Below are 27,968 nucleotides of genomic sequence, written 5' to 3'. Positions count from 1 at the left end.
AAGAGGAATGCAGCTGTTAATGATAAACCTGAAGAAGCACTTCCAAGTCATGGTTTACTTGTCTCTTTATTACAATGCAGAACTGGTTTTACCTCCAGGACAGTTATTGCATCTCATTTGCCTTACTTACAGTGGCAGTTTGGGTCCCCAGGATGATGGCTGCCCTGGAATAAGGAATAACTATCCTTACACTATCTCACTGGACACAACCACTATGCAACCCTTTAACAATCAGTCAGTAGACACAATTCTGCAACAAACTATTTCTTTGAATGACATAGCAAGAAGAGTAGTTCCAAAGCATTTCCTGCAATACCACAGGAAAAATCTCCAAGAAATACACAGAATTTGGGAAGAGAAAATGTGAGCACAAATTTAAAGTGCATTAGTAATAGTCAAGCATTTGTTGAGAGAAGGCAATTCAACTCCAGATTTACAGTCTGTGTACCTCCTTCTTTTTTCCTAAGAGGGGTCCTAATGACTACTCACCTTGAGGTATGAGGTCTATGAAGGACAGATTGTGTTGGTCTGATCATTGAATGGCTTGGCTACTCATAGTTTACAGTGGTCTCTCAAGTTCTAATCAGTCATTGTGTTGTTGTTGTTGTTGTTTTGATTAAGCTCAAGTTATTTGTCTTTGAAATGTTGTGCTATGTAATTTGTTCTCCTGGTCCTGCTCACTTTTCTGTGAATCACTTCATTTCAGTCTCTGAATCAGTCATTCATTTCTTACGGCACCATAACATTTCCTTACATTTATATCCCAGAATTTATTTAGGCATTCTCATAATGATGTGTACCCACTTTGTTTCTAGGACCTTACTATTTCGAAAGGAATAGCTGGGTCTTTTTCTTCTATCTTTGTTCTCTGTGGAGTACTCATCTAATAGTTGTGTTGTTGGGTCAAGAGTATGTACAATTCAATAATTTTAGGGATATACTTTCAAATTGCTTCCCAGAAAGGTTGGATCAATTCACATTTCCACCAAAAGTTATTATCCTTCCCATGACCACTTAAAAAAATTTCTTTTTTCTTTTTTGTCCTCTTTACAATTTTTTTTGTTTGTTTATGAGGCCAAATCACTGAGAAGTTTTCATTTATTGATAGTTTGCCTTTTTTTGAGAACTACCTCTTCTGTTTCCTTTGGCCATTTATCTATGGAGTAAGCGTTCTTATTCTCAAATATTTGTGTCATATTTACCTATGGGTAAATATAGGTAAAAAAAAAAGTTGGGTGCTAGACCTTTATCAGAGACATTTACTGCAGAGATTCCCCTCCTACACCACAGTCTACTATTTTAATTTTAATTCTGACCGATTTAATCGTGTTTATACAAAAGTTTTTCAATTTTATGTAATAAAACCATCCTATCTTCTGTAAACAATCATCTATTTGGTAGAAATAACTAAAGAATTAACAAATGATTAAATAAACAAATATATCTATATATCTATATGATATTCTTCCTTTACCCATAGTAGGAAAGGTATCTCCTTTCTCCTCCAATCTCATAATAAACTGACCTTTCAATATGGGACATAACCATTTGAAGCTTATTGTTTTATATGGTGTAGTTTTAATTTTTCCCATGTTGTTTTTCAATTTTTTAAGCACCATGATATGTTTATGTTGTTACCTATTTAGCCCTTATCCTGTTATGTGGTATTCTCGGGTTTCTCAAATACAATGCTGTTAAACTGGAATTTAGGGGGCATATAAGCTTAATCTGTTGCACTGATTAACTTTTATTTCAAAACTAATAATAATACCAAATCCTTTGGATAATTACTGATTTGTAATATAACTTGAGATCTGATCTGGCTATCCTCCTTTCTTCCCATTTTCTTTCATGTTTTCCCTAGAGATTTTTGATCATGTGTATCTCCAGAAGAATTTTAATAGATTTTGATAGTTTGGTATCGTGCTAAATCCACATTTGTTTAATGTAGTGATGTCGTTTTTTTTGAGATGAGTTTAGCTCATGAGAAACCGTATGCTTTAATGAACAAAGAACTAGCTTTACAACCCTGATCCCCTAGCCACACACATCGACTGTATGACCTTCAGCAAGTCATAAAAACTTTCCCTACCCTACTCAACTCATTAAGAGTCTAAGTTGCAGAGAAGGTGCCAGATCTCGAAGGAGCTTCCTCCTTATGGATTTCCCTATAATAGTAAAATCACAGGTCCACTCTCTAGCTGATCCCTAGCATGTCAGTCTTGAACAACTGATTTGTCAAAAATTTTTTGTCATCCATTTCTGTAGAGCAAGTTTGTGGTTGTAATCATAAAATTGTTGTGTTTCGCTTTATAGGCAGACTCCTACATCTTTTGTATATTCTAGTCTTTTTTAAATGAAATTTCTTATTCTATCTCTGCTGCATTTTATTAATAATATACAGAAAAGTTAACCACTTGTAACCTGCTACTATCTTGCTATTATCCTGCTACTTCATTGAAGATTTTACTCATTTCTTTTACTATTTTAGTTGACTCTAGACTTATCACATAAAGCCTAAAAAGTGACCATTTTGTTTCTTGTTTACCTATAGTCATTCCCTCCTTTTTTTTTCGTCTTGTAACAATTATGCTACACCTGGCATTCCTATTACTCTATTAAATCCCTACATATATCTTCATATATAGGACTAATATATATTTTTATTTTACTCAGTCTTACTGGAATGGTCTCTTGTGCTTCTACATGACACATAAAGCTTTTGAGAAAATATAACATTATGTTTAAAAAATATAAAATATAGAAATAAAGGCTGACTGCTTCATTGACAGGGTAAACAATATTTATCTAAAATCAAGATAAACACAGTATCTACTGATATAATTCTGTATTTTCCTTTTTTAAATTAATGTGCTTTATTATAAATGTAAATTTTCTTAATATTGAGCTAGATTGGCCTATCTAGTATAAAATGCAATTTGGCCACGGTAAAATCTTTGTAATATGTTCTAGTAGCTTCTTTGCCAATATTTTATTCAGTATTTCTGCATTGATATTCATCAGAGAGAATGCTCTACCATATTCTCTGTTTGATTTTTTTCTTACCTTGGCTTTTGGTATTTAAAATAAGATTTTTATCTCACGGGAGTTTCCCTATTTTAAGAGATAATTCATGTAAAACTGAAATTAATTGTTCTTTAAAATTTTGCTAGAATTCCCCTGTAAATGGATTTGCTCCTTGGATTCCTCTCTCCCTCTTCCAAGCTTTACAGGTTCATTTATGCTTTGCCCAATTTCTTTTTGTTCTGTTAATCTGGGTACTTTATGTTTTTGTAATATCCATTTATCAGTTTGGGTGGTATTCAATTGTGGATTAAAGAGTTTCTACTAATACTTTCCTTTATTTCATCGGCCTTAAGTCTCACCCCCCTCCAATTCATTTTCCCTTCAGCCACCAAAGTGATTAGCCTAAAACGCCAGTCTGACTATACCACTCCTGTCTCCCCACTCCCCTCCTGCCTTTATCTTCCACTCCCACTCCCCAATATGCACATAACCTTCAGCAGTTCTCCATTGCCTCCAGTATCAAATAGAAAATTCTCTGTTTGACATTCAAAGCCCTTCCTAACCTAGCCTCCTTCTTCCCAGTCTTGCAAAACCTTTCGCCTTCTACATCCTCTTCAATCCAGTGGGACTAGCTTCCTGGCTATTCCACCACCAAGACAATCCATCTAGGTTAATTATTTCCTATATTTTCCTATATTTCCTTTGTAGCTTTTGGGGTACATATCTCTTTGCTTACTGTCTCCCCTCACTCCCCTTAGATTCTTTGAGAGCAAGGACTGTCTTGAGCCTTTTTTTTTTCCTATCCCTCGAGTTTAGCACAGTACTTGGGATATATTAGGGGCATGTTAAATGGTAATTGACTGACTGATCTTCATCTTTTTTTTTTCATTTAAAAACATCCTGGCAAATTGATTGGCCTTAAAAAAACCCAATTAGTTGTGTATTTAATTCGGTTTTGGCTCCAATTTTATTCTTTTATTTTCCGAATTTTTCTTTATGTGCACTTGTTTTTCCTATTTATTTCTTTCCCAGTTTTTTTTTCCTTTTGGGATTTCAGTTTTCTCTTTTATTCAAGAATGTATTTGGAAAGAGGAACTCTATATAATGCTTTGCCTGAATCCTGCCATTTTCGATATGTTGTCATTTTATTATTATTATTTTTTTTTTTTTTATGAGGTGACCTTTTTTTTTTCTGATTTGTCCTTTTTCTTTTCTGATTTCAAGCTCGGGCCAAATGCCTGACACGTAGTAGGAGCTCAACAAATCTTGATGGCTCGTCTGATTGATTTGTTCTGCCAGGGCGGCACCCCCCCACTCCCCACCCCCATGTCACGATCTGCCTTTCATTGGCTGAATCAAATCCCACCTCTCAACGTGACGTCGCAGGTCTCCTCCTTTCTGCGGTTTTCACCTGGGCTGGGGTGTTGCGCATTCTGCAAAGGGGCTGCCGGCTGGTCCAGCTCTATACCACCCCAGACCCCCGAGCCCGATTGATCCGTTGTCGAAGTCCCCTGCGTGTGGGAGGTAAGTGAGCCCCCTCTCGGCGTCCCTTGAACTCCCTCTCTTCCTTTCCCTTCCCAGAACCCTTAGGGGTGTGTAGGGGGGTACGCCTCCCTCCCGTTTCCCCCCCCCCCCCCCCCCCGCTCCCCGACCGCCCCAAGCCTCAGTCCGAGGCCTTTTGGACTTGGCCCTCAGGGGGATCCGCACCTGGATGTGCCCGAGCCTCCGACTATATGTCTGGAGCGATGGAGGGATTCTCCCCACCACCATCCCCACCTTTGCGGCCCCCCTCCCCACTGCCGCTTTACTGTGCCCGCCCTTGCCCCCGGCCCTTCGGTAGAGCTCGCCCCGAGATGTGGGACTGATGGGGGGGGATGGGGCGGGGAAAGCAGACCAAGATTACAAACCCCCTCTTATTTGGGGATCTTTTCATTTTCATTCATTGTTATTCTAGAGTCCACAAACGCCCGATCCAATCCACATTTCCATGTACATCATGCACCTGTTGATCTCCGTCATCTAAAGCGTAGTTTTTTTTTTTTTTTAGGGTGTTTTCTTAAAAATCTGTAGAATCAATTCAATCTGTCAATTTCCAAGCTGCCAGTGCTTCTTTGTGACCTTCCTTCTGTGCTTGTCTGTTCGATCGTTGGTTGGTTTTGTTTTTAAGATACCTTCGTGCCTGTCTTCTTTTTTTTCTTTTCCCTCATCTCTGTCCTCTCTCCCTCCTCCACGCCATTTCATTAAAAGCTAGCCTTTGTAACAGACGAAGAGCCAAGCGAACCGAATTTGCACTTCGAATGTATCTGAAAATGTATCTTATTTTGGCATCTAAATTTTGACCCCAGTCAAGATGCGGGTCCCATGCTTCCTCATCAGGCTTTTAGGATTTTAATTGGTCTTTGTACTGATCAGACTTCTGAAGCCTTTCACAAGGGCAAAACCCACCTCTTTCAGTCTCACTGAAATGGATGGGATAGAGCCAACCAGGTCTGGCCACTTCCCATCTTAATTAAATAATTAAAAATGCACAAAAGGATGATGGGCGTGTGGGACATCTAGCCGATTGAATTGGACCGAGAGAGATTCTTTTCTTTTAAAGGATTTTTAAATTTATTTTTCCAAGCATTTATTATCATTTCTTTCCAGAGAAACCCCCCCCCTTCCTATAACAATAAGAATGACGTTGACAAAATCCTCACAATAAAGATGTCTGTTCTAGCAAAAATCAATGGCCATATTGACTGGGAACATGTCAGGCAGGTGCCATTCTGGATTTTAAGCCCATCACCTCTCTGAAAGGAGGGGGGGGTAACCTGATTCATCTATATAGTCCTCTGGAATGCATTAATTGGGTTCTAAAAGCTTTTAAACTTTCTTTTTTCTCAGTGTTATCATTGTACAAGTTGTTCTAGTTCAAACCCACGGCTTTCAAACTCACTGAACTGGATGAGATATAGCCACCCAGGTCGGGGCACTCCCCATCTTAATTAAATACTTAAAAATGCACAAAAGGACGGTCCCTGTGTGGGACATCTAGCCGATTTAATTGGACTGAGAGGTTTTCTTTTATTTTAAGGTTTTTAAAAATACATTTTTACAAGCATTTATTATCATTTCTTTCCAGGGAAACCCCCCCCTCCTATAACAATAATAATGACAATGAGAAAATCTTCACCATAAAGATGTATATTCTAGCAAAATCAATTCCCATATTGACTATGACACGTAGGCAGATGTCATTCTGGATTTTAAGCCCATCATCCCTCTGAAAGGAGGAGGGGGGGGGCGGTTAACATGATTCATCTCTATAGTCCTCTGGACTGCGTTAATGAGATTTTAAAAGCTTTGAAACTTTCTTTTTCTCTCTATAATGTTATTGTGCAAGTTTTTCTAGTTCCGCTCGCTTCAATCTGGATCAGATCTTAAGAGTTCCCCCCAGAAACTGTGAATTTCTTATGGCACAATAAAATATTATCCTGCCATTAAGTTCATACGCCACAGTTTATTGAGTTATTTCACTATAAGTGAACATGCCCTTAGTTTGGGGCTACTTTAAAAAGTGCTCCTATAAATATTTTTGTACGTATGGGTCCTTTTCCTTTTCTTTGTTCCCTTTGGGGTCTAAGCCCAGTGGTGTTTTAGTGAGGCCACAATTAATTAGCTGTGGGGGCATAGTTAGAAATTGCTTTATAGATTTGTCATGACACAGGAGGACACTTCTCTAGACCTCAGAAACCATAGGGGTTCCACACCATACATTTATCCCATTATAGCCTCAGATTTGTACCTAGTGGACAGGGTGAATCCAGAGCCCTCATAGAAATTAGCTGAAGTGAATACCTGTATTGTACCCTGTGTCTCTTTTTGTTTTAAGAAGGATAATAGCACCCCCTCTTGAATAGAAGAGTTGAAAAGAATGGCAAAAAACTAGTTTGTACCTCCCTCAAAGAATCAGTCTGCCTGTTGGATTACTAATAATATTCAGAAATGCTGATTATTTGTCTGGATTTATTATATATATTTTGCTACACTGCTGAAGTTGTTCATTGTTTTAAATGTTAGCTGATTTTTTAAATAAACCAGCGTCCATCCATATAAAATAATAGTTTCTTTTTCTCTGCCAGTACTTATTTCTTCAAATGGTTTTTATTGTTTTATTTCTATGCCTTGAATATATAGTAATATATTAAATAGCAGTTGTAATCATGGATATCTTTGTTTCATCCCTGAATGTACTGGAAAATCTTCTAGCTAATCCCCTTTAAAGATGTTACTTGCTTTAAGAATGATTTTTAATAGGTTTTTATTTTTCCAAATATAGCAAAGATAGTTTTTAACATTTGTATTTGCAAAATTTTGAACTCCAAATTTTTCTCCCTGCTTCCCCCCCACTCCCTCCCCATTTTTTGGCTCCATAGAAGAGTAATATTCCATTACATTCATCTATCATAACTTATTAAGCCATTCCCTAATTAATTGAAGGGCATCCACTCAATTTCCAGTTCCTTGCCTCAACAGAAAAGAATTGCTACAAACATTTTTTGCACATGTGGGTCCTTTTCCCCATTTTATGATTTCTTTGGGGTACAGACCAAGAATATACATAGTTTGATAGCCCTTTAGCATAGTTCCAAACTCCACCAATAATGCATTAGTGTCCCAGTTTTTTCACACTCCCTTTAACATTTATTTCCCTGACCTCTGAGTCAATCTGAGAGGTTTCATTTGCATTTTTCTAGTCAATCATGATTTAGAGCATTTTTTCATATGACTACAAATGGCTTTAATATTTTCATCTGAAAATTGTCTATTCGGATCCTTTGACCGTGTATCAAAATGATTTGTATTTTTATAAATTTTGAGTCACTTCTCTATATATTTAAGAAATGAGGCATTTATCAGAAACACTGGGTATAAAAAAATTGCATTGGTTTTGTTTGTACTAAAACTGTTTAATTTAATGTAATCAAAATGATCGATTTTGCATTTCATAGTGGTCTTTAGTTTTTGTTTGGCCATAAATCCCTCCCTTCATAGATCTGAGGTAGACAATCCCTCATTCTCCTAATTTGCTTATATTATCACTATGTCTAAATCATGAACCCATTTCTACCTTATCTTGTTAGAAGGTGTTAGAAGTCAATGCTTTGTTTTTGCAATACTGTTTTCCAGTTTTCTCAGCAATTTTTCTCTAAATAGCAAGCTTTTATCCCAGATGTTGGAGTCTTTACATTTATCACACATTAGACTGCTATAGTCATTGACTATTGTCTTGTGAACCTAACCTATTCCAATAATCCACGACTCTGTTTCCTTTGCTCTAAGATTTAACTATCCTTCTCATTTTAAGGAAATCCCAAATTACTTTATGCTTTTTGTTTTTGCTTATTTTTATAAAGAAGAATTGCTATTTTATTAAAACTTTTCTGCTTCTATTGAAATTATCTTATGATTTTGTGAATTTTTTGGTAATATGGTTAATTATGTGTATAGTTTTCCTAATATTGAACAAGAACTGAATTCCTGGCATAAATGGACTCTGATCCTAGTATATATTAATGTTGCCTCCTTGCAAATATTTTATTTAAAGTTTTATTATGAATAATAATTATCAAGATTAGTCTGTAGTATTCTTGACTCCTTTTAACTCCCTGTTGCCAGGTTTTTTCCATAAGAGGGATTTCATAGGATCCCATATTTACCACCTTTTTTTTTTAACAATTTATTAATCAGAATTAATTGTTATTTTTCTGAATAAAAAATTAATATTCATCATTTTTCCTTTTTTTAAATAGTATTTTATTTTTCCAAATGCCTACAAAGATAGTTTTCAGCATTCACCTTTGCAAAAGCTTACGAACCAAATTTTTCTCCCTCTCTACTTCTTTCCACTTCCCCAAGACAGTAAGCAATCTGAGCTAGATTAAATATTTGCAGTTTTTCCAAAGTATTTCCATATTCATCATCATAATCAATTTTTTTTTTAAATTTTGAGTTCCAAATCCTCTCCCTCCCTCTGTCCCTTTTCCTACTCATTGAGAAGGCAAGTGATATGATATCTAGGATGCATATTTCCATATTTGCCATTTTGCAAAATAAAAATGAAAAAAAAATGTTTCCATCTGCACTCAGATTTGATCATATTTCTCTCTGGAAGTGATAGAGTGATTTAGAGCATTTTTCATATGTTTATTGATAGCTTTTATTTCTTCTTCTGAGTATTACCTGTCCGTATCAGTTGGGAAGAGGTCTTTTTAAAAATTTTTTTATCAATTTGTCTTCATTTCCTTATAAGTCTGGTGGTAAATTTTCCCATACCTCTCTAATTTGCCTAAATCCTTTACCCATTTTGATTTTATCTTGCTATATATACAGTGTCAGATGTTGGTCTCTGCCTAATTTCTGCCAAATTGTTTTATCATTTTCCTAGCACCTTTTTTCAGATGCTGAGTTTTTACCCCAAAGCTTCGATGTTTGGCTTTCTCAAACACTAGTTTTACTATGGTACATTTACTATACTGCTAATCTTCCACAATATTTCTTAGCCAGTACTAATTTTTTTTATGATAATTACTACTTTGTCACACAATTTGAGATCTGGCACTGCTTGGCAACCTTCCTCCACATTTAAAAAAATGTTTTCCTTTACATTTTTGACCTCTTGTTCACTGTTATTATTTTTCCCACTTCTACAAAATAATTCTTTGGTGGTTTGATTGGTATGGCATTGAATTAATTTAGGTAGAATTGTCATTTTTATTATATTGGCTCGGTCTTTCCATGTGCAATTAGTATTTCTCCAATTGTTTACAACTGTCTTTATGAGAAAAGCGTTTTGTAATTGTGTTCACATAGTTCCTAGGTTTGTCTTGCTGATAGACTCCTACAAAGTATATATTGAATTGTTATTTTAAATGGAAGTTTTCCTTCTAGCTTTTCTTACTGATGTGTGGGGTAGAGTAAAATATAGAAATGAAGTTGATTTATGTGAGTTTATTTTATATTCTGAAACCTCGCTGAAGTTGTTCATGGTTTCAACTAGTTTTTGAGTTGTTTTTGTTATTGATTTGTTCAATTATGCTTAGGTAATGTATGATCTTTTTAAAATTATATTGTAATTTCCTTGTGAATATTTTGTTTCAAATTCTTTGCCCTCAATATGATAATGGAAATGAATTTGTAGTTTTCCTTCTCTGCTTTTGCTCTCCCAGGTTTAGGTATCAAAACTATATTTGTGTCATAGAAAGAATTTGGTAGGATTTTGTCAAATAGATAAATGTTTTCTAGAATTTGCTTGTAATTCCATCTGATCTGGAGATTTTTATTAGGGAGCTAATTGTTACCAGTTCAATTTCTTTTTCTAAGACAGAGTTATTCAAGGATTCTATTTCCTTTTCTGTTAATTAGGATAATGTATATTTTTTATGTTTTTATCCATTTCCCCTAGATTGTCAGTTTTATTGTCATATAATGGGGCAAAATAACTCCGAATAATTGCTTAAATTTTATCTTCATTCATAGCTCATTTATTTTTTTCATTTTTGATACTGGTAATTTGGTTTTCTTCTTTTATTTTTAATCAAATTAACCAATGATGTATTTATACCATCTAGTTTTATTTATTAGTTCATTGTTTTATTTTTTACTTTCAATTTTATTACTCTTTCTTGTGATTTTTAGGATTTTTGTTTTGGTGTTTAATCAGAAATGGTTTTATTTTTGTTTTTAGTTGCACTTAGTTTATTGATTCACTCTTTCACTTGTATATTGATGTAAATGTTTAGAGGCAAAATTTCCACAAATTTCGGTGTGTTGTTTGATTGTTGTGGTTATCTTCCCCCTTGTTCCCCCCACCTTACAAAGTATTTATGGAGCCAGAGAAAACATGTTGTGATTTGCAAACCTTAAAATAAAGGGGAAAAAAAAGAAAATAATAAGCACAACTCATCAATATGTTGAAAAGGTTTAAAAATATGTGAAGTATGTAATTCCTGTGTACCTCCCACGTCTCCTAAATGTTGGAACATATTCTCATATCTTTTCTCTCAACACATTTCTTTATAATTTTGCTCTGTGTGTGTGTGTGTGTGTGTGTTTCTGGTTGGTCTTTCCATTTACATTGTTGTAGTCTTTGTATGTATTGCTTTCTTGGGTGGCTTTATTCTGCATCAGATCATAGAGCTCTTTCCGTAGTTCTCTGTCTTCATCTTCATCCTTTCCTATACCATAGTAGTATTTCTTTACATTCATGCATCATAATTTGCTCAGCCAAGTGGTGAGCATCTTCCTTATTTAAATTTTTTGCCAGTTCCAAAAATGATGCTATAAATATTTTTTCTATATGGATTGTTCTTCTTATCAGTAGTCACTGGAATCAATCCAGTAGTGAAGTTATTTGATATGGCCAAAGATTATAAACATGTTATTCCTTTTTTTTGCATAATTCCAAATTCCTTTACAAAATGGTTATTCTAATTCGCAATTCCATCAGCAATTCATCAGTGTGCCTAAATTCCCCCAATCCCTCCAATACTGATTACTCCTATCTTTTTTATCATTTTGCCAATTTTCAAATTCTGAGGTCGAACCTTAGAGTTGTTTTGATTTGCATTTCTCTTAACAGTGATTTGGAGTATTTTTTCATGTGGTTGTAAATATTTTGCATGGTTTTTTTTTAATTGTTCGTTAATACTCTTACTGAATCACTTCTGTTCTCTGTATCTATTGCTTATATATCTTGAATACCAACACCTTGTAAGAGTAATTTGATACCAAGATTTTTTTTCCCTTTTGACCACTTCTCATTCAAGGTGCATTCATTTTGTCCATTCATTTTGTCAACATAGAAGCTTTTCTGTTTTATGTAATTTGAAGCATTTGTTTTGCCTTTTCTAATTGCCTCTATTCTTTGCTTAAGAAAACATTTCTTACCTATAACTGTGAGAAATATATGATCTGTTTCTCTTCTAATATTTTTATTGTATGATCTTTAATAATAAGTTCATGTGTTCATTTACAATTAATTCTGGAATATGGTACAAACTTAGCTTAATTTCCACAAGACTGCTTTCCAGTTTCCCAGCAGGTTTTATCAAATTAAGAGATTTTTCCCTAAGAATAATATATGTTTTCGACCTTATCGGGTTATTAAGTTCCATTGTTGTTCATTCTCCCTTGTCGAGTCTTTTCCTTTGGTTTACCTCTATTTATTTATATCAATCCTAGATAGATCTGATGACTGTTTTATAATATAGTTTGCAGTCTTGAGGTGTATATTCTTCAGTCTTACGTCATTTGATCAGTTTACTTGATATTTTAGGTCTTGGTTTTTCCAATTTTATTTTATAAAATTCTATAAAATATCCTTCAGATAATTTGACTGGCATGGCATTACAAGGCTGGATTAACTTTGGCAGTTTTATTGTTTTTATTCTATTGGTATAGTCCAGCTATGAACATTGGTGTTTAAATTGTCTTTCACTTTTTGAAGGGATAGTTAGTAATTGGCTTTCTAATTAAATGACTAAGTTTTGTGCATGTTTGTAGACTTATCCATAAAGATTTTAAACATTTCCTAGTTATTTGGTATGAGATTTTCCTTTCTATTATTGCTTATTGTTCTTTGTTATACATTATAACATTATACATTAATGTATACATGTAATACATTATAATTTTATCGAAAGGGAGTTGGTTTTTGAGCGATTATTTTGTGGTTTGTCTTAGGCTGAAATGAACCTGTGGAGCCAATCTTTTAAATAATAGCAAGTTTATTGAAAAGAGGAAAACAGAAGCATTCAGAATACAGGTATATAGGTAACCTGAGTGAGACTATGAGAGTACTCTACAAGAATGGTCTTTTTTTATAAGACAACAGAATAGAAACTTCTCTAGTTATTAAAAATAACTCATGTGCAGTTTCTCAGAGTTTGTATCAATAATTATATTAGCTATATCAATAACTTTTTCAGTAAATTTCAGTAAAATTTATTTCAGTATAACTAATTTTCAGAATTTTTTTCCACGTAATTTTTTCATTCGCATGTTTAGCATAATCTAAGTGCCTCAACAATGTTGGTGTAACATTAGCAGAACTAGGGCAGCTGGGTGGCCCAGAGGATAGAGCATCAGCCCTAAAGTCAGAAGGACCTGAGTTCAAATCTGGTCTCAGACTCTTAACATTTCCTGGCTGTGTGACCTTGGGGAAGTCACTTAACCCCAATTTGCCTCAGGAAAAAAAAAACAAAAAACAAAATATTAGCAGAGCAATCTATTTATTTGTCTGGTCCCATTATGTGCACCTTGTCTTGGTAAAAAAAAAAGTAAAAAAGACTACTCCCTAAAACTGTTATGTTACAATTTAACCTCCTTAGGACACAGAGTCTTTCTTCTGATGCTGTTTTATAGAATCACCCACTTAGAGAATTCAGATCTTTTCAAGAATTCTATTGACATATGATTGTACAGTTCTCAGGTTTTTATAGAACTAACATGTACAGAGCATCACTATAACTAAGACAACAAATAAAATATTATGATAGGATGAATCGGAATCTTTGGAACAATATTTGCCTTCAGGAAATATCTTCTAAAATAAACCTCTCACTAACTCCTCAGTGCATTTCAGATGCTGGATAAGATTAAGACTTTAGGTAAACACTTGTGTGCAACATTAGGTTAATGGCCATTTAAAGCAGAGGTTTCTAATTCTGTCCTGTAGGGTTTAGCTTTGTCCTTCATAATAGCTAACATTTATGTAGCACTTACTATATGCCAGAGTACTGAGGAAGAAGGGAGGGAGAGAAGGAAGAAGAGGGAGAGCGATAGAGATGGATCAAGAAGAGGGGAGAGAGAAAAAGGAGTGGGAGAGAGAAAGGGGGTGGGAGAGAGAGATGGACATAAAGACAGAAACAAAGAGAGTGAGATAGGGGAAATAAAGGAAGTAGGAGAGAGAAGGATGGGATGAGAGAGAAAGATGGATGGAGATGAAAGAAATGAAACAGGGTAACAGAAGTGACAGATAGAAGGAGAAACAATGATAGAGAAGATATAGAAAGAGAAAGAGAGAGTGGAGAGAGAAATAATGACAAGGAAGAAGAGCGAGTGAGAAATGGAGGAGAAAAAGGGAAAAGGAGAGAGACAGAGTAAGGATGGAGAGGGAAGAAGAGCAAGACAGAGAGACAGAAATAAGGAAAGGATGTGATGGGGAGAGTGAGTGAGGGTAGAAGTAGGGAGAGAGGCAGAGAGAGAGATGGAGGGAGGGAGGAAGAATGTGTGAGTCAGAGAGAGAGAATAGAACAGTGATAGAGACTGAGAGATTTAGAGATAGAGAATGAGAGAGGGATAGAGACAGACACAGAGATTGAGACAAGACTGGAGGGAAGAGTTAGAGAGAATAGAACAGTGACAGATACACAGAAAGAGACAGAAACACACATGGAGAGAGAGACAGAGACAGAGAAGGAGGATGAAAGGGAGACTGGGAGGAAGGAGAGAGGGAAAGTAATGGAGGGGCAGAAAGAAACAGAAAAATGATAGAGAGACAGAGAGAATGAGACAGTGAAGGAGAATATAATTTACATTACACATAGAAAACTACATTTAATCAATAAGCCTATTAAAATGGCCAGTTCTATAGTAAGTTAACTGGTTAGACTAGTGAAGTTCAATATTAAAACCAAATTTCATATAAATCAAATTATTTTAAGCACTAAAGTTTTACAAAATAATTTTGTGGAATGACTAAAAGGACATTTTATTTGATTTTATCCTGAATGAATATTTTAAAATAAATAAATATATTTGGAAACCTCATCAACCCTTCCTGATCTAGTAAGTGTCTTGACAAGGGTGTCTATTTCTGGTAATGTTGTTATATTATGTTATGAGGAGAAAGGGAGGGAGAAAGGTTCTACAAGTATTGTCCTTTTCTTTTTCCAGTGTACATACATGTAATCTGCGCACCTCCAGATACACTATTTTAAGTCGGTTTATGAAAGAGATATTTATTTCCTCTTTTATCTCTGCATTTGAAAGCAAATAATGATTTAAAAGTTTATTTACAACCAATTAAAATAGGTGAATATGTGAAATCCTTCCACCAACTTAAGATCTTATAGACGATCACTAAAACATATCTAAAGCCTATGTATTTTGGTATTTGTATGGATGGATAAGTATGGATATTCACATAGATCTGAAAGAAATTCAGCGTTTCCCTGTTACCCCCAGGATAAAATTTAAGGTGTATTATTTAGGACCATCATCTTTACCTGGTCTTTTCCATCTTTTTATTTTTTTCACTGACACCTCAGAATTACACTCCTCCCCAAAACACAGTGTATTTACTTAAGCTTTTGTTGTTCAGTCATTTCAGTCTTACCCAACTCTTTGACTCTCTGTTTTTATTTTGTTTTTGTTGGGTTTTGTTTGTTTGTTTGTTTTGGCAAAGATACTAGAATGTTTGCAGTTTTCTTCTCCAGTTCATTTTACAGATGAAGAAACAAAGGCAGACAGGGTTCAATGACTTGTCCAGGGTCACACAGATGGTAAGTGTCAGAGTCAATAATAGGGAAACTTTGAAAATTGCAAAACCCGGTTTTTTTTTTCTGCTTTTGGATTTCACTGGCAATAAAACTTTAAATTGGCTTCAGTTCTGTTTATTCTCTAGTTAGTGAAATTGCCTTCTTCCCTTACATTAAAACAATAGCTATGTCACTCTCTGGGGAAGAGAGTGATAAAAGTGTCTGCTGCCCCATGTAAGTCCTTGTGGGGGCTACAACCACCAAAATCACTTAGATCTTTCAGATTTTCACCACAATTTGGTAAACAAACTTTCCTTTCTTTTTTCAGATTTAGCTACAAATTCGTTTGTAATGTCAATTTCTACCAAAAAAAGAAAAGACTCTCATTAACCTCTTATATCTTTGTCTCTTTGTGCTTCCAAATTGACCAGAATTGGTAACTACACAAAGGTGAGATTTTATCTTTTGAAAGCTTTAAAACTATAAGCACAGTGCTTTGGATTCAGGGTTTCTAAAAATCCTCTTAGATCAATAATGGTTTATTATAATAAATAATGTAGTCTTATTAATATATATAATTATATATAATAATTATCCTAATAAAAAAATGCATTCTTCAAATGAACCCTCTTTGGCCACTGCTAATTTAGCCTCTTAAATATAACTTTCTAGACCCGACATAGACAGAGAAACAGAGATCTACTAGCAGCATACCTGGCTTCCCATCTTTCTCCACCATTTTAGCCAGTGAAGTCCAAGATGGATTTCTTTAGAGCCCATGCTGTTCCTTTTCCAAGACACAATACCTCATCTCTAATTTCTTCACAGTTTTTTTTGCTGACTGAGGCACTGGTCAGTGTTCAGAGTCCCCGCAGGAAGACTTTTTAGAAAGTACCTACAAATACCCACAGAGCCTTTCTTCAGTGTTTCTCCAGTGTCCTAGAATTCTGTCAATTTTACGAAATCGTTAAATTGAAATGAACTTATGTAGAAACAATCCTGGAAATATTAAATAGTTGACTGAAAAGAGAAAGTAGGAGCTTTCAGAGTATAAGCCGATAATCTAAGTAAAGAGTTTTCAAGAGAAATCCTTTTTTTGTTGTTTAATACAGATAAGAGTAATAACTTCTATAGTTATTTTAAAATACCTCAAGCATAGTAAGTACATTTTTCAATACAATTATTTTTCAAAACTTGGTGTCCCTTTTTTTCTTCATGAATAACTTTATCGTGACCTAGGGGCACTGGTAACATAGACATAAAATTGGCAGAATAATCTGTTCTGTTTTGGTATGAACCTGTTCTTAGCAGGAGGTAGGGAATTATGAAAGACTTCTCCCTAAAATAATGAATTCAACCTCTGAAGGACAATGTTTTTAACCCTGTTTTGATGCTTATATTTACTTATTACCTAAAATATTATATTTATAACACCATATCATCAGCAGAAGGATAGTTTGATGTCCTCTTTATCCCTTTTTTGGTTTTTTGTGTTTTCTAGCTTTTTCCAGAATTCTATATCAAAAAATAGTGGGGAAAGTACAAGAAAAGCTTCTAGCATATCCCCATTATATATGATATTTGCTTTTAGTTTTAGATAAACAACTTTTAGGATATTAAGAAACCCTCTATAAACCTATGCTTTATATAGTTTTTTTTTAATATAGTGGGCTTTGTCAAAGACTTTTCCTGAAATTGTGGAAATAATTGTGTGGTTTTGGATTTTTTTTAAAATTTTTTCTAATATTGAACCATTCTTGCTCTGCTGATATAAATCAACTTGGTCATAACAAATGATTTTTTGCATACATTGCTATAGTTTGGTTTTTATTTTAAAATTATGAATCAGTATTAATTAATAATATTGGTCTATAGATAGCCTATATCTTCTTATTTTGTGTGAAAGACAACATGGTCCTCCTGGAGACAAATGGCAAGGCAGGCAAGAAGTAACATTTTCTGCCTATATTTCCTGTCTCTGTGTTTATTTTTCTTCGAGAGTCTATAATTGTGCTCACAGAGTATAGAAGGAAAAACTTGGCCAGAAAAGCTACCTCTCTGTGTCTTGTTAATTTATATGAGTTTTTAGATAGATTCTGTTCTCTTAATTCACAATTGTGAACAGTGGCCAAGTTCTTTCCATCATTCTATACATATAGAGCTGGCAAAAAAAAAAGTCTTAATAAGATATTGGTTTTAACAACAATATGTGTTAAAATTATAAAAAAAAGATGTATAGTGGAGGGAATATAAAATGGTGAAAATGTAGATTTGAATAAAGGAAAGTTGTGCAATCAATAATTGGTTTGGAAGATTTAGAAAAAAATAAAGGCTAGAGGGAAAATATGGAAAGTTTGGATACACAACCTATCCTTGGACGTTTGTTCTTGGTGCATCTGTGCCAGTTTCAAAAAGTTTAAGTTTGTTGACAAGGTTTGGTATATTGATCGAAAGGAATTGAAAAAATTTGGCTTTGTTTCATGGAAAGATTGGGTGAAACTTCATGTGTTTATCTTATTGGGAACTATAATAATAAAGAGTTGCTTTGAAAGAATTTGATTTGGAAGTTTATAGAAAAAGATTTATAGAGGGCTAGAAATAAGATGATAAGCATTGGGCTCTGAGATTGTAAAACCAGATTTGAAATAAATTAAAATGTGCTATTTAACATGTATTGGTTTACTTGCCATTTTGGGAAAGGATGAGGGGAAGGCGGGGAAAAATTGGAATAAAAGGTTTTGCGATTGTCAATGCTGAAAAATTGCCCATGCATATATCTTCTAAATAGAAAGCTACAATAAAAAAAATTAAAAATAAATAAATTAATTGATTAATTAAAATATGCTCTTAAGTGATCATTAAACCAGATATCAAAAGTTGCAACTTTTAAAAGCTTTGGCAATGAATTGGCTAGAACTAGTTAACACCATAATATGAAATTCTTGAAATAACTAGCCATTGTGTAAAATATAATACTACAGAATTGAAATTATGAATTAAGATTAATTACCATTTGGAAAATAGATCTAGGTTTAATTGAATTTAATCTACTCTTATTTTATGTCTCCTAATTACATTTCCTAATTTGATGTTTCTGAATTTATTATACTATTGGGCATTAAGATAAACTTGGAAAATGCATGGATCTGAAATTTTGTTTACTGAGTAACCTTAAAAAGTTACTTCACATCTGTTTACCTCACTGTACTATTCAGAAAAGAGGTAACAATAGTATCCATCTCCCTGAGTTGTTGTGAGGATCACATAATTGTTAAACCCTTAACGCAGTTCAAAGTACAGGGCAAGTATTATGTGAATTATGTGAATTTTAATTAGATGTAATTACTTCATAAATGATGATTTTTTACAGATTTTAGATGTGATCAGCATACAGTGCCAAATGGTCATAGGGAGATTTTCCATGTAAGGTTAATTTGGAAAAGCATTCAACTGAATTAGGGTCAACTAAGTGTTAATGTGTTTGTTTATGGCATTGTTATGGTTCTAAATTTTCTTATGTTGTGAAATTGGTAACTTATTGTATCAATTATTTTGTTAGAAGAGCAATTTTTCATAACTCGGATGTTATTAGAGTATGAACCGAACAACTAAAAGAAGGTAGGAACTTATTTTTTTATCAGTCTCTCTAATGCTGTTTTATAATATTTGGTAATACAATTTAGGAAACTGGAAATTTCCATCTTTGTCTATAGTGAGGAAGACGTTATAGCTAAAACTATGTGCTGGTCACTTCTGAAAGTTGTAAGAATGTTATTTGGGATTATTGTGATAATGTTAAATAAACCCTAGCAAGTATTTTCATAAGTACTTTAGAAGGGAAAATTGGTCTTTGATTAATGTCTGAGAAATAGTACAAAGAAAAGATCTTGTAGACTCCTCTTATATTATAAACTTGCTGGGTTCCTGGAAACCATCTCTGTGTGGAAGGTTATCAGCTCTGGAAAAATAACTTGTGGATTATGGAGATTGTAAAAAAAATGAAATTGGCTTACTGAGAATTTACAAGTTTGTATATAATATAGAAGAGATGTCTGATGATGATCCTTATACCAGGATATATCTAAATTCAAGGAAAGGAAGAATAGAAAAAAGAAAAAAAAATGAAGAATGTTAAGTGAAATCTCCCACGCATGTGGGAACCCTGGTAAATTTTTATTGCTTATTGCAACTTCATGAGCATAAAAATAATTGTATCTTGCCTAATCTGTGATGAGCCTTGTCATTTGCCATAAAAGCTCCTGGGACTATAATCGATATTGTTTTAAATTTTGAATTCGGGTATAATTGTCTGGTGGATCATTAAGTCAGTAATTTACCATTTTAGAGAAATGCCACAAATCTACTCAGGAAATATGATCCTGAACTGTTTTATGTGGAGGTCTGTAGTTCCCCGTTGTATAGCATATTCCTGAGTCTAGCTATGAAGTGGAATTGTTACTACATGGTTGTTTGTCAACTCTGACTCTTACCTGAAGTCAGACAGACTTAAGAATGTTTCCATATATATGTTAAGTCATTAAGTAGTACCAGTTTTGATGGTGTTAGAATCATGTCCCTGATTTTTCCTTTTATAGAAAATTTCTGTAATCAAAGCAAGTGATCAGTAGAAGATATGAACACCATTCACGTGTTGTAAACTCTTATTATTTTCGCTCTAAATTGTATAAACAATCCATATCCCAAACAAGTAACTAAGTACTTGAGCTTATTGTCTGATTGCTAATACTTAATCATGTCTAAGATTAATTCCCAGGAATAGTTCATCCTTCTCTGAATTTTATGGGAATCATTAGACAAAAGTAAAAGAAGCTTATGAAACATATATAAACACAATATTAAGTCATTACCCCATAGATTAAGGCTGGAACACATGTGAGCTACTATAATAAAATACATGTGTGGAAGATCTGAGCTATTCAGTTGAGAATTAGAGTCCTTCCTATATTCCAAACAACTCAGTAAATGAGTGTTTGGCCTAGTCATCTGCCTGTTACTAGATAAATATTTTTGTTTAAAATGAGGTTCTGAAATTTTTCAAAATGATGTATTCAAATGTATTCAAATCTGGGTGTTTTTGCAACAGTTTATGGAACCAAGCTGTTATTCTTTTAATAATTAGAATAAAATCAGGAACAACTTTAGTTTGGTTGGAAGAAATAAATTTTAGTGCAATCAGTTCTCTTCGAGGGGAGTAACTTATGGAATAATTTGTGTTATACCAACGAAAAAGTCCATTTTATTTCGTATTCTTATGTAATATGGAAAAATACTTGTTTCCTGTGTTACAAACATGGTTTTGTTATCAACAAAATATTTGATATGCATTGTTGTGAAATTGATTATTTAAATGTATCTTCATATGCCGTCCAAAGTCTTTTGCTACAATTGAAGTTAACTTGATAATTTTTATGCAAATTAGTTTGCGTCTCATAGATCATGTTTTTATAAAAAGTGTTCTCTAACATATGTTTTTACTTGAGGAATAGAGACTTATTTGCCCCTAATCCTTCTAAGGGGAGAATTGCATAATTGGATTGAATTGAATTGGAATTAAATTAAGTGGCATTTAAATTTGGTGATATAAATTATTTAATGTTAAAATAAAAATTGTAAAGTAAAAAATTGAGTAAAAATGTTAAGAAAATAACAAAATCAAGTGACTACATATGTAATTTGGAAGGTTTTAGGAGTTCTACCTTCTGTGGTATTTAAAATATTTAGTTTTTATTTGACTGTCTTACATTTATCAATGTAACAATAACCCTTTAGCTTGTTGTTAACAATGATTGTGTCAGGTACAGAGATTACATAAAAATGGAAACAGCAAGAGGTATTTATAACTTAAATTCTCTGAATTTTCAAATGAATGGATTCTGCAAGAGGTCTTGAATGTGTCTAGGATGAACCCCCCCCCCCCCGATATACATAACAAACTGACACAATTTATTGTTTATACCCCAAACTGTATATCCTTGGGAGTCAAGATAGGTACCAGTCTTCACCAGACTGAAAAACTGTTTCTGCATCTGGAACCCTTGGAGATGATCAGACCATCTTATTATCATGATCTAGCAACTTCCAAGAAAGCTACTTTTGTCATTTTACTTATTCCTGATTTCCTCCCAGCTTTGGGAGGGGATTGATCCTGTTTACCCCTCCTTTTCATTGTAATTTAAATAGTAAGGCTTTCCCTATAGTGCTAGGCTATGTGGTATAGAGAATCCTATATCAAATAATAACTTTAGTTCCAACCCATGTCTCATGACTCGTGATATTGATTTTAACGGCTGTATATAATATACTGATTATTTTGTTTGGTTCTACTGATATTTCACTTTGGACATTTGATATTTTATTAATTTTAGTTTCTTGCCCCTTCTTTTTGATCAGAATAGCTAAAAGTTATCAATTTCATTACTCTTTTCAAAGAATTGGCCTTTAGTTTTAGATACCATTTCTTTGGAATGTTATTCTTTTCAATTTATCTGTTTCTCCTCTTTTTTAATATCTTTGTGGTTATTTTAAGCTTGTTTATTATTCACTCTCTCATTTTTTCAATGAATATTCAGTTCATTATTCCTCATCTTCTGTGTTGTTTATATATGTTTGTAAGGATATGTGTGTGTGTCTATTTCCTCCTTAGAACTGCTTTATCTGCATCCTAGAAATTGTTTCATCCTCATCATCATCCTTCTCATTTTTCAAAAAAATACTTGATTTAAAATATATTTTAATATATTAAATTATTATTAAATACATATATTTATATATATATATAAATAAATTAAATTATTACATTCCAACCCCAACGTCAGGAGGACCCGAGTTCAAATCTGGCCTCAGACACTTAACACTTTTTGGCCATGTGACCCTGGGCAAGTCACTTAACCCCAGTTGCCTCAGGAAAAAAATTATTCTATGAACTTCTCACTTTTAGGATTTCATTAAGTTGATATTTGGTTCTCTGTCTTATGTTTGTATTGTCTAAACCAAATACCATTTTTATTAAGTTATGGTCTGGGCAGAGAGGTAAGGTAGGGAACTGACAGCACCCTTTATCTTCCCTCTCTGCTTCCCAATTTCCCCTCTAGCACCCAGTGAACAACTCTTCAACTCCAGCTCTTCATCTCAAGAGCTCCTACCCTGCCCTGATGGCCACTGGCGGCGCTACCTACAGCCCGCTGTACCGGGTCCTGGTCCGAGTGTCTGAGAACTGCCCTAGAATGGAGAGGAAGCTGCAGAAGTATTTCCAGAACCCATGGAGGTCCGGAGGAGGCAAGTGTAAGGTCAAAATCGGCCCCACAGAAGGCACTTTCTGGGTAGAATTCTATAAAAAACAAGCCAAGGAAGGTGTGATAGCAAGGAGAGATCACTCTGTGGCCATCAGCGATACATCACACGTGGATGTCTACATAGAATCAAACGAAAGCCCAGAAGAGACCGAGAATGACTCTTTGGAGATAAGTCAGCTTTCCTCTCAGGCTGAGTCACTCCCAGAAGACTTTCTAGATGAGAAGCACCCAGAAGACGGAGCTGCTGCTGCTAGCTCCTCTAGCTTCTTTATTCCAAAGATATTTGTCCAGGTGGAGGCCCAGCTGAACTTCAAGCTGTCCGAAGAGGAAAAGGGGATCATTTTTAGCCTCTGCCCCAGTATTAAAGTAGAGGGAAGCCTGGATGGACCAGAAAAAGTGATCGGTGACTACGAAGACATTGGAAAAATTTATCAATTCTTAAGTGGGAGGATCCTGGGACATGACCAGAAAGAGGAGTTTCCCCTCTCAGCCGCAGCAAGAGAAATCGAGCAAGTTATGCCAAGTGATTACGACATTCCTATTCCTCACTCAAACCCTCCACACGGAGAAGAAGAGTCAGATCTTATCTCGATTCCTTCACATCTGTATGAATATTTTAAATATTTCTTTGCCGAAACTCTGGACAGAATCGAAAGTGAGCATCAAGTGCGGATCAACAGTACCTTGGTGTATCCTACAGGCAACGTGTGTTTAGAGTTTGAGACGACTAATTTAGAGGACAGAAAAGCAGCCCAGGAAGCTTTCACCAGGGCATTCCAGAGGGAGATACAGAACGTAACCCGTCAAGATGTTCATTTTACGGATGAGAAACTGGCGCTCGATGTCCAAAAAACCCTGTCTGACATGTTTCAAAACCTCCATATTAAAGCTGAAGGAAAAGTCTTAATGCTCTGGGGAAACCCACAGGATATTTTGGGAGCTCAGCATTTCATCGAAGCCAACTTCTCCCGCAAACAACCTGAAGAAATGATGCCCCCCCCAAACTTGATGAATGGAATTGAGGTCGATACCATTCAGCTGCGTCTTCTGTTCCAAGAGATCAGAGAAATAGAGAAAAAATACGACACTCCGATGGAACTGGTGAACAATCCCCAAACTCAGAAAACTCTCATTCTATTTAAATCAAAAGACAAAGGCCTAGACCTCTCTGCTCATGCTTATGAAGATTTAATTGAAACCTTTCAGATGCTCTTACCTCAGGTTGCCAAAGAGGTAATTATGATGAAATCATTAAGCCAAGAGAGAAAGTGTTGGCCTGAAAAACCATTCTTTGAAGACTTTGAAAGAAATCACCCCCATGTAAACTTGGAGTGGAATGGACAAGAACTGATATTGGCTGGCTTGCCCAAGTACCTTGCAGAAGCAGTGAAATATGTGAAAATGTATTTCACTATGGAAGGTCCAGCCCAACAGAGACATGGGCCAACTCTCGCCTTTGGCAGGAATTGGAATAGAGACCCCAGGTCCCCCTTGGACAAATATGCTGATGATTTCAAGATGGCTTTACCTCCCTTCAAGAGATTACCCAACTGGTGGGACTTGGGAAAAGAGGAGGAAGAGGAAGAGGAGGAGGAGGAAGAAGAAGAGGAGGAGGAAGAATGTGTAATCTGCATGGAAATCATTCGCCACAAAGAAATCCTCCCAAAGTGTAAGCATGGATTCTGTGGCCCTTGTATCAGAGAGGCCATGAAACATAAGCCAGTGTGCCCTGTCTGCCAGACTTCCTACGGTATCGTGAAAGGGAATCAGCCAGACGGAACCATGACAACTTCTTACAGAACATCTTCGCTTCCAGGTTATAATTCCTATGGCACTATCGTGATTCATTATGACATGCGGGGAGGCATCCAGACAGAAGAGCATCCCAACCCAGGAAAACGCTATGAAGGAACAAGACGGGTGGCGTACTTGCCCAATAATGAAGAAGGACGGCAGGTCTTACATCTCCTCAGAAGAGCTTTTGACCAAAGGCTGATTTTCACAGTAGGACAGTCTCGCACATCAGGCGTCAAGGATGTGATCACCTGGAATGATATTCACCACAAAACTCTACAATTCGGTGGGCCGGAAAACTTTGGTTACCCCGATCCCAGCTATCTGCAACGAGTCAAGCAGGAACTGAAGGCAAAGGGAATCGAGTAAGAGAGCCGACTTCAAGGATCCCTGGAGAGCTGCGCTTGCAAAAGCTGTAGCTGTGGAAAGGAATCAAAACAATCGTTAAAGTGTGTGTGTGTGGAGAATCATTTAAAGAAAAAAAAAAAAAGAAAGAATTTAAGAAGAAATTAATTTCCTTAAGGGAGAGTAAAATGAGTGGATACCTGCTTACCTGTCTAATTTCTTGGAGTTTTTGTTTTTTTCACTTCTTTTGTTAGACAACCTGATAGTCCCGTAGAATTGTAAAAGTTGCTCTAGTGAAAAACCAAAATGTATCTCTCAGTGCTTTGCTACCTGTGTCTCCATTTTGCTATCACCAGAGATGCTGAAGTTAAGGAATCTTCTATAGCACCATTTATACAAGATGATGACTGACCTTCAGATCTATTCTCATTATTTGTGCTAAGCTTTTGGTGGCCTCAGAACTCATGAATTCTAGTTTCTTTCTAACCGAATGGTAGCCAGGAACATTAAAAAAAATTGGAAAACATCTTGAAGAAGAGTATAATCTCTAAATATTTACGTGAGTCCTTCATTTGAGAAAGAAACTATCCATCCATGGGACTTTTGCCAATTTCAAGTATATTGAAGAGTGGGGAACGATTTTTCTGTCTTCAGTAAAGTCCAGTGATGTCCAATAACTTTCAGGAACAAATAGAAAAACTTCAGTTTAGCATTCAAACCTCTTCATCGCCTTGCCCCTTCCTTTACTCCACTTTGATGTACTCTGTGATACCGTGATATTCGCCTTCTTGATGTTTCCTGCACAAGAAACTCTTATCTCTCTGGACTGTGTATTTTCACTGGATATCCCCCGTGGAACTCTTTTCCTCTGCATTTCCACTGACCAGCTTCTCTGCCTTCTTACAAGTCCTACCTAAAATCCCAACATTTACATGATACATTTCCTAAAACCCCTTAATATTAGTGCTTTTCTTGTGTGGATTATCCGTAATTTGTCTCGTATGTAGCTTCTTTGTACAAAATTGTTTATATATTTTCTTCCCCATTCAACTATGAGATACCTGAAAGCAGAGGCAGTCTTTTGCCTTCTTTTGTATCCCCAACACTTGGCCCAGTGCCTAACATAGACTGACAACTATGGGTAGGATCTTTGACCTGGGAATCATTTTCCAGATTCATAGGCAGCTGGAATTGGCTTGTGTGCTGCTCTGGTTCTCTGATTCGTAGCTCACCTTTTGGGGTACACCTAGTGGGCGATTCCTCTGTTTATCTAGCCTTAGTGAAATCACATTCATACCCAAATATTTTCTGACTTTTAGCCTTCCAAAAATTGTCTGTTCGATTTGCCATTATTCTAGGTGCCCCCTCACAAGTGAGGCATTCATCTCTGAGTGAGTCCACCTTTTATATTTGTTACAAAAACTAAACAGAAATTTTAATAAATAAATAAGGAGCTTTCGTGTTGGACTCTTTAGTGAATTGGAAAATGAAATAGAACCCTTGGTACAGAGAGGTTCCTTTTCCACTTACAAATAGTTTGTGGTGATGATATAACATCCTATCACCCCAGAGCAGAAAGTTAACTATTATTGTTGAAAGGATCTTTAGTTATTCTTCTCTAAATCATTAAATCATCTAAATCTGATTATATGCTTATGTTAGGGGAGACACAACTTAATGACTGTGTCACATGCTTCTAAGGAATCAAAACTCTCATGATGGGGGAAAAAAAGTTATGATCTATAAAAAATTTGTTGATTGTTTCCGTGTTTTTACATTTGTTTGTAATATCTCTGTGCCCTAAATTGACATGGTCAGTTTTTGTGAAAGTTCCATGTGCTACTGTGAAATGTGTTTATTCTTTAGAAGATGCTAGAAAGTCCTTATGATCTAGTTTCTCTAGCAATCTCTTTAGTTCCCTATTTTTGTTTTCTTCATATTTCTATTAAAAATCATTCAAACAGAGAGAGTGTGTGATGATTTATTATGTGAACGAATTCATTTATACTCTTTATCTTTTTATGAGGTACAAATCAGCAATTCCTTCACGTGAACCAGGAGGATGCTTGAATCTCAAGTATGGAGAATGGGCAAACAAAATTATTGGGGAGCCAAGCACAGGCTGAAGGCTGGGAAGGCACAGTGAATTAAGGTGTACCTTTTGTGGAATAAACAACTTCAAATTTCATACAAATGTCTAGAAAAGATAGTAGGTGAATTACAGGAATGCTTAAATTTGGATAAACCAATACACAAGATAACTCTAATTTTCCTTCTTATCTCTAAAATTGAGTACTACATGGGCACAACCTCTTTTTGGTAAGTCCTCATTTCTTTAAAGCTACAATTACTATATTCTTTCACTTTGAACTTTAGACTAAGGATATTGTTTAACACATGACCATTGCTTATCCTTGGAATAACCAATTATAATTGGTTCACTTAATTTTATCAACCCACAATACGTGCTGAGTTTCCTTCATTTGAGGAGTGTTTTTTTTTAGCATGGGCTGAAATTGTCACTTTCCCTTGTCCTCTTCTGGAACCTGAAACCACATACTACCTGACTCAGTCTTTTCCTACTGAAGTTCCAATATACAGAATATACACCATAATTTACATAGGTGATCTCTTCCCAGCAGATTACTTGGTGAATCAAATGATAGAAAGAAACAGCATGATTTTCAGGTTAAGGAGAGAATGAGAGAGTTTTTAACTGCTTTACCTCTTCTTCCATTTACTTCCATATTTTCTTCTTGAGCATTCAAATCATTTTTAAGTTTGTTGGAGGCATACTACCCATTCCAAAAACACCAGTAAGCATGTTGTTTCTCAAAATCCCAGTGAGTAGGCTAACTTATGTATTTCAATTTAACTTTGCTCTAGCCACAGCAAATCTGACTTTTCATAAACAGATGCATTCTTCACATGACATGAATATTAACCCCTTGAGATAGAGAACTGC

The 27,968-nt window shown here is 35.1% G+C and overlaps 1 pseudogene; it reads left to right on the top strand.

The window, feature by feature from the left end:
* The first annotated feature begins 4,414 nt into the window (after positions 1–4,414).
* On the top strand, positions 4,415–26,968 carry LOC100929878 (annotated as a pseudogene).
* The last annotated feature ends 1,000 nt before the right edge of the window (positions 26,969–27,968 follow it).

This window comes from Sarcophilus harrisii, chromosome X (genome assembly GCF_902635505.1).
Source record: "Sarcophilus harrisii chromosome X, mSarHar1.11, whole genome shotgun sequence".
In the NCBI taxonomy this organism is placed as follows: Eukaryota; Metazoa; Chordata; class Mammalia; order Dasyuromorphia; family Dasyuridae; genus Sarcophilus; species Sarcophilus harrisii.
Note: the sequence above shows the minus strand (reverse complement) of the source record. Positions and strands in the feature narration are given on the sequence as shown.